The following is an 8,985-nucleotide window of genomic DNA, read 5'->3' as shown; positions in this document are numbered from 1 at the left end:
CGTTTGATAAGAGCCGTATTTCCCTCTCTGCATATTATATTCTTCCCCTCCTCGTTATTTTCCATTAGAAGATGCTGCTCATTGGGTGAAACATTTGGAGCATGCGTCTTCTCATCTCTGCATCAGAATCTGGATCGATACGTGGTTATTTGAGAAAGCCGTGAACGTGCACTTATCCTGGCTATCTACACCTGGTTGAATAGCTCGTTCATCCTGGCTCGGGAAACATGCAACCGATTAAGCCGCGATGAGCAGGTCACACAAGTCAAGCTGCGCTTTTCACTTATCCTGGATATCTTTATTCTACTTTCGTGCAACAGGCCCCGGGTCTCAGTGAAAATAAATACATCAAAGACAAAAAGAAAAACACTGTGGTGTTGTCGGTGGTGCCTCCTCCTTTCTCTACATCATCCTCTGTGATGAGAGCAGTGTGAGTGAGTGTAAACACGCTGGGGAAGCTGTTTGGCCAAAGCTGTGCCGGGATTCTGCAACAACAGACAGCACGTAGCTCAGGGTCGATCGGATCTCCATCTTATAAACACTGATCCACTGGTGGCCTCCCCTGATTACTATCAGGGTCTGTTGCATGAGTCAGAGCTGCATCGGTTCACAAACTTCTACATTACACCACACGAAAGACAGAGGCCTGGAAAAACTAATGAACATGGTGTGTTCTGTCGTTACTGGATATCTACGTCACTGGCCTCACCGCACACGCAATAAAGTTGTTGCAGAAAAACAAACAAACAAAAAACATACACTCTGACACATACATGCAAATCCCCATGCAACAGCCAATAAAAAAGACAAAAAACATTTCCATATTAGACTTTGTAATATAGTAAAATTTGTAACCATTGGGTGCTGCAAATCCTTGAAAAATACTCAAATTGTAATGTGGTCTTTTCAAGGTTTGAAAAGTGCTTGGATTCTTAATAAAATGAATGAAACTGCTTAATATTCTCATTGCATTACTTTCATAATAAATCGCTATTTGACTGAATAGCTAGCCACCACTAACTATAACCTCAATGCCAAACGAACACGTCTATGACAGTGTAAAACACTGAATGTGGGTTTCAGTAAAGTAAACTTTGCAGCAGAACAGTTGCATGAGATCGTACAAGATTGTACAGGGAGGTCTACCTAATAAAGTGGCCACTAAGTCTATGTACCTTTTATAAATATTTAATTTACCACAGCTATAGGGTGCTTACAAAAAAACTTGAAAATGCACCTTGAAAGGCTTGAAAAGTGCTTGAATTTGACTTGGGAGGGGTAGGGACCTTACGCTCACCAACTAGTTGCTAACTTTCTCTGTCAGATCTCTGTCTGTCTGATGTCTCTGTGTGATGCTGGAAAAAAAGCGTACCGTTGATTTTTCACTGAAAACGGCTGGAGGGAGAGTGAAAAAAAATAAAGTTGCAGGTAGGAAAACCAAAAGGCTCTGTAGAGCAGAGGGGAACTGCAGAGTGTTGGTTTGTCAGTACGAGCAACTTGTTCACATCACGTGCATTCATTTGACCCGTTGTTGTTAAAAAATAATCCTGAAAAATAATTGGCAAAATCCAACGTGTCAGCAATATGGCCATTGTCTCTGGCCTGTTCTTACTCATAATAATGTCTGCTCATCCCAGCTGGTGCAGAATCCGCTTTAACACTGCTTGGGTCAGCGTGATTTTTACCAGGGATGTGTCGAAGTAGAGTTAAATGGAACCATGCTGTGAAACACGAGTCCCCTTCCCTCCCCCACAATCGTCACAAACTGAAGTGTGTAAGCCAGTCTATGGATCTTATACTGAGGGTAATTACTGCATTGCAATATCCAGCCAGCAGTGAGGAGGGAAATAAAAGGGGGGGGGGATGACTCCCTGGTTGCATTAGTCATGTTATATATGTGGGGGGTTTACATGCAAGATTGCATATGTAAATACAAAAAGGTATGTGTGAACATGCACACACATTCATGTTTTGTTTTCTCTGCACACACACACGCGCACACACACGCGCACACACACACACACACACACACACACACACCAGTTGGTTTTGGCTGATATCTCCTTGCCGAGAGATAGATGGGAAACTGAACCCAAGTTAAACTTGCCCAGCTGTATGGGTGTAGGGTTGTGTGTGTGTGTGTCCATGCACGCTTGCATCTGTGAAGTAATTTGCTTGTGGGTATACTGTACAATGGCTGGATCCAAGCTGGTGTGTCATTGTAGATTTCTCTGTATTTCATGGCAGCAATGGAGCAACTTCCATGAAATACTGGCAGTTACTTGAAGACTCGCAGAAACACAAACACACACACACACACACACACACACACTTACATAATATCTGTCATTCTCTCACAATGTGTCTTTTATTCAGCCCCAATATGATAGAGGACTAAAAAAAATAGAAGCAAGTTAGCGAGTTAAAGTTCGGCTAAACCATAGGGATAAAATGGACACAATAAAAATTCTTCTAGATCAAACTTGACACAGGAAGTAATTAAATCACAAGGACCTGCGTGACTTTTTTATGCTTCTCTTGCAGGTCAAGGCACTAAATGTATGGAGCATTGGCAAACCAACACGACATGATGACTTCACTTAAACATACACACTGACTTTCTAAAGCCAAGTGGCGTGTTATCTGTTCGCATTTCGAGCTATCCGCGTGTATGTCTACGCTGTAACAGCGGATGTAAATATACACGCCACATGCTGTGTTATTGTGAGAAGAAAGCGACGGTTAAGTTGAAGAAATGTGACACACGGGTTGGGTTTAGGAAAAAAGAACGGGGTTGGATTTAGTGTAAAAACAAACCAACAGTTGAGTTTAGGAAACGTGGGTGAAATCCCTGTTTTACCCATCCATCTTTCATACTACTCACTACAGTGTAAATTCACACGCTATAGCAAGGTAATGTAAGTCAATGGAGGCTAAACGCGTTGATAAACATACTAAAAAGTGAATATGAGTCAATAACGACATATACAAACTGGCGTGTCATACATATGCCATTTCATGAGATCAGTCTGGGCAAACAAACATTTATTTCCATCCACACCTTTAAATCGGCTGCTGAGTTCCACTCGATGGCCTGTAACACAACTCAAAATACCCCCAAGTACAAGAGGCTAAACTTTAAACAATCCTAAGGGATTGTTGTTAAAGCATTTTGGCTTGGTAGAAGTCGCTTTTAAAGTTAATTGCTAATTGTTTTGGAGCACAATCCACTAATCATATATCTATGTTTAACTTCTTTCATTTTTTGGTTTACAGAATGCATACAGTACACACACATCCACTTTACCCAATACAAATATCTGCTTAATTGGCTCTTACACATCATTACCTGGTTTACGATTAGTATGCTTTAGTGATGGTAACCATAGCAACAAGCGGCATCAAGTACTCTAGTAAAATAGGTGTCTGAATGTTAAAATACAGGCCTTTTCACCCTCATTACATGGGCTTAATGAACATTTAGGCATAGCTAAAGAATGCTAACAAGTTGGGCTTTCCTGTGTATTTCTCAGTTATCACTGACACAGCATGTAAGTGGCCCAAGACATATTTTGTCAAATTGTTCCTACAATAAGGATGTAAGGAAACATCTTCATCCTGTAAGTCTACAGTTTGTAATCTTCACATGTAAAAAAGTTGATTGAAATGCTTTGAGTGTATGGTGTTTTTACTCTTACACAGTGTCCCAGAGTGACCTTTTTCACTGCTGGCCAGCTAATCAACAGAATGATGTGATCAATCTGTAAACCACACAGCTCTGTTTGACGGAGTGTGTTTGCTCCAGCAAACATCCCACCCACACGGACAGAAAGAGTGTGTTTGTGTGTGTGCTATTGTGTTTCACCTTCGCTGCCAATCCATTTTGTATTGTGATGATTGTCAAATAAGCACATGTGGAACTGACAAAGATTGCATTTTTTTAATGTTTGCTTGTTTATGATGGTGTGATATTTATAATTGACATGGTCGTAAACAAATCACTCAGAGGTTTGTGTGTGTCCGTTTATCTACGAGCGTCCGTTTGTGTGGCATGCCTCCTGCAGAGAAGGAAGGTATTTTATTTCCCCACAAATGAGAAATGACAGCTGTCAAAACACACACACGCACACACGCGCGCATGCGCGCGCGCACACACACACACACACACACACACACACACACACACACACACCCACACACACAACACACACACACACACACACACACACACACACACACCACAACACACACACACACACACACACACACACACACACACACACAGATTTGGGTTGCTTACACACTCACTTACCCACATTCAGACATACACATTGAAAGTTACATCACTACACATGCACATGACTCAGGTACACTTTACATAGTGGGAATGATCCCTGGAAATGAATTAGCACTCAATCTACAATATGTGCCTTGAGACGTTCAAGACAATTAGATTCTTGCCGTGTGTTTATTTCTATTGACCCCACACACACACACACACACACACACATCCCATTCAGATGCACAACAACAGTTAGTGTGTATCATTGGACAGCTGCTTTCAATTGTATTGCGATTGTTTTTCAGGAACCATAACAAACAAGCACCACACCCACCAGTCTGGATTCACACAGGAAGAGAAACCGTAGGTTTGACCTGTACCTCACAACAAAATTTGCGTTGCAAGTTAAGCTAGTGCTCAAACTGCCAAACAGTGTGTTTGCATAATTTGTGGTAGTGCGTAGAATTGACGGCGTACCCCCATAGCCCTCTCTGCGTCTGCGTGAGTCTGACCAAGTCCAGACGGTGGACATGTGTGAAACAAGCATGAACGTGATGGTTTCAGGAGATTTTGTCTTCTTCCGGCTGCAGTCAGACTTCACATTTCCATGAAAACTCTCTACTATCATTTCAAATAAAACATTTAAAAGAAGACCATTTTCTTGCATTATACATTCATAAAGGAGTGTGCCTCTATTGTTCTTTTTGTTTAAAAAATATTATTTTTAAATGCTCAACCAGATGCTATGAGGCTGAACTCCGTGGTCCAGTCTAGCTTGGTATCACATGGTCATGCTACTTTAACAATTGTAGGTGGTTTCCAATATGGCCGCAAATACTGCTATTGCAATTCAAATGGTTGATAATGAGAAGTAATAAGTAGTATTATTACTTTTTAAGCCGTAATAATTAAAGAGTAACATATTACACTTCCTGAGTAACTTGCCCAACACTGGTGTTCTACCTATCGGTGTTCATGCTGTTCCCCTAAACTTGAATTCTTCCCAGCTACATGTTAAGCGTGTGATACGGCCACGCTGGCCTGTTCGTCTAGAGCAAATTGGAATTAAATGTATCACTCAAATGACTTTGAAATGCAGACAGAAAGACATATGGTAGGTACAATACATTTACAATAGGCAGTGTCTTTAAGTTCTAAAGTAGGGACGCTGATCTTTCCCATCTGAATTGATGTTAAACAAATACTATACATTATGGCCTCACTAAATGTAAGTTGATAAAAGTCTCAGGATGCTCAGGACATCTGACGTAGCATTTGTATGTACGCAAGTTTAAAAGCAGACGTACTATACTTACTGTAAATACAGAAACTAATAAGGTAAAAAAAGGAAGAAAAAGGAAGATAAAAGGAAGCAAGATGAGGTGATTCGTTCTACAGCTGTTTCTATGTCCATTTTATATAAACTGCAATACTTATTAAAAGCCCAAACAACACTTAAAACATCCTTTACTTTCCAGACCTCCCCCTCCCTCCATTCCCATTTCCTGCTTCTTTCTTCTCTCACACACTTACAACTAGGCCTATCTGCTTTACACTCTCTCTCAACAAAACATGCCAAATGGTTACAGTAACAGAGCACCATTGGTGGGCTCTCCTCTCCCACTCTGATAATTTATGACCACAGTGTGGGGAAACAGTATTAACATACAAGTGAGGAGGAAAGTAGTTTCATGGACAGGAATGGACCAGCTATCGGTGAACAAAGGCAATATGGTGTGTTTGTAAAATGGGAAGCTAAAACACATGGCTGTGTGTAGAGAGTGGGAAGGTGTTCAAGACGAGAAGACAGTCAACACGGATGACATGAGGAGAAAGCTGATCCAAATATTGCTTCTTCACCAAAGTGGTTTGACAGCTTTAGCAAGCAGCACTCGCAGGGTGTAAAGGGTGGTGGACTGATACTGTTAACACATCTTTCAAAGCAGAATACTTGTCTAAAGTCCACACCCTCAATTATTTTCCCCCCAGTAAGCAGCTCTCATTATCTGTAACATCGCAAATTTACAGTTTCAATTTCCCGTTCATTTTAGTCTCGCTAGCAACAGCGCTAGCAACGTTGGGCCTGTGTTCCGCTTTGGTCCATAGTAAATGTTTTCCGCTTGACCTTTTGTTCACCATTGCACACAATTTTGTTTAGAAAGAAGTAGGGCTGTCACTTAAAAGCGTTATTAACTGCATTAACGCAGACCCATTTTAACAGCGTAAATCTTTTATCGCAAGATTAACATTCTTTTTGGTCCAGCAAACTTCGTAGTTTTTTTCACAGGCTGTTGCAATAACATAACATTTAGAAAAACGACAACACCACACCGGATCTAGCTAGACCGGAAACACAACAACAGGTACGCCACACACACTTGTTTGGGCTTGCGAGCCGGCCAAAGAGTGGTAACGTTGGTGGATGGCGAGCGCGAGACGCCGAAATGGATGCCGATAAGATTCTTAGTGGAAAGTTTAACTTTTTAAAAAGTTGCCAAATGGTGCCATTGACAAGACCAAAGTGATCTGTTTGTTTTGTCGTTGTGAACTGAGCAAATCGCAGCACGTCCAGTCTGAAATACCACTTGATGGCCGAGCACACAGCTGATGCCAATTCTCCGCCCCCTCGTTAAAGTATTATTTTCACCCTTTTATCGATGGACAGTGTTACACTGTGAGAGATTATTTGCTCCAAGTGAGAATGTTACGTTTGAAATCAAACACTACAGTAGGCTATATGCCAATGTTGTTATCAATAAAAAAAAAACATTTGCACAAAGCAAGCCGATCCACTTTTCCATGTTGATAAGAGCATTAAAATGGGGGGGGGGGGGGGGGGGGGGGGGGGGGGAATCAAGGGGACATTTAGAACAGATAAAAATGTGTGATCAATTGCGAGTTAACTATGACAACAATGCAATTAATCAGGAATCTGGAATAAATATTTGTTATGTATATGTTAGGAAAAGCTGCAATCCATGTGGTGTTCACTGTGATGTATTACATGAGTCAAGCAGCTGTACGTTTAACTGTGGCTGTTTTTAGTGGCCTTTTAGAAACAATCTGGAGTCTGTGACATTTGGGAGTCATAGCAACCCAGCCTTTTCCTCCTGACATCACATGAGAGACAGCTGTGGCGACTGACTGTGGCCCAGTGCATTGGTTAGTTTTAGAGCCCGACCGATATATCGGCGAGCCGACATTATCGGCCGGTATTAGGCCTTTACTGATCTATCAATATCAGCATTTGGCCAATAAAAGTTTTTTTTTTTTTTAAATATTCATTCATCAGAATCATTTATGAGGACAAATAAATTATTCTGATAAATTAATATTTAAATAAAAAAACAGACTGTCAACCGTGTTATGAGTGTTGCCGTTGCAACGTCCCTGTTGGCAACACTGATTGTTTTTTTTGTTTTTTTTATGTGTTTTTGTATAAAGGACTTTAGGTTTCATATCTTCTAAGATCTTCTAAGTTTGTATTTTCATACATTTTATTTGTCAGAACATTCATATATTTTGATGTCCCTCTGTTCTGTTGTGACACTAAAACAAATTCTATTATTTTAGTGAGAACTCATAAATAACTACAAAAAACTAATGTTAGGGAAATCCGTTTTGCTACCCGTTTCGGCATATATACTTTTTAAGTATATATCCGCCGATATTTAGGAATATTGGATTTTTAAATAACCAAATAATCGTATCAGTATCGGCCTTAAAAATCATTTATCGGTCGGGCTCTAGTTAGTTTAAGCCTCTCATGGGCAATAAGTGAGAAAAACGTAAAACCGCACTAGTGTTATCTTTTAATTGTGACAAAAAGTGGACATGTCAACAATCTGGTAAGGACTGCTATTACAGCTGCTATTGTTTATAGCATAGGAATGCATGGGAGTCTTCTTTACAACATGTTTAGGTGTGGTCCACAGTGAGGGCTGTCACAGCTCTGCACAGACACACTGCTGCACTAATGCACCGGGCTTAAACATGCACAGTGTGCCGGGTAGATGGTGGTTAGTGTTTTTACAATGGTATTACAAAACTGCCAAGTGGTGATTGGCCACATCATTATGATAAGCGAGGCCCATGTTTTAGATCATGACAATAGGCAGCATGTGCTAACACTGATTTTAATGCTTCTAAATGAAGCGGTCTAATTGCGCGTCAAACTAAACTTTTGTAATAAAGCGGTTATGGTCACTTTGAGAGGATTTCCCTACATGAATCACAGCACTACTTGGAAACATATCTACAATAACGCAATCCTCTGTGGAGTATTGCACTTTACATGTGTTCTTTTTTTATGTAATCCTACTTAATTCTTTTTGACTGAGTGTAGCAGCAGAAAGCAAGTAACAATTTCTCACACACAGATGAATTTAATGAGAAATCCTCAAACTAAAATAAACTGATGAAGATTGACACAAAGGAAAATATTGACAGCTGCACATTATAAAAAGGTAACCGTTTTTTAATGGCAGAGAAAAGGACAATCATTTTTACCCTCTAGTTTGTCAATGGACAGGGAGTAATAAACCATGCTTAGCAGTCGCTCCCAGCCCATCGGTTCTTTATGTCAGCTCAGAGAGTTGTAGGATATCAACATCTTTCACTTTAGTGTAAAATACAGGTTTAAAGGGTATTAAAGGTGCTCTGATGTTGGGTGACGTTACTTCTTGTTGATGTTCAAAGTATTT

This window comes from Etheostoma spectabile, chromosome 6 (genome assembly GCF_008692095.1).
Source record: "Etheostoma spectabile isolate EspeVRDwgs_2016 chromosome 6, UIUC_Espe_1.0, whole genome shotgun sequence".
Lineage (NCBI taxonomy): Eukaryota > Metazoa > Chordata > Actinopteri > Perciformes > Percidae > Etheostoma > Etheostoma spectabile.
This window is presented reverse-complemented; position numbering follows the sequence as displayed.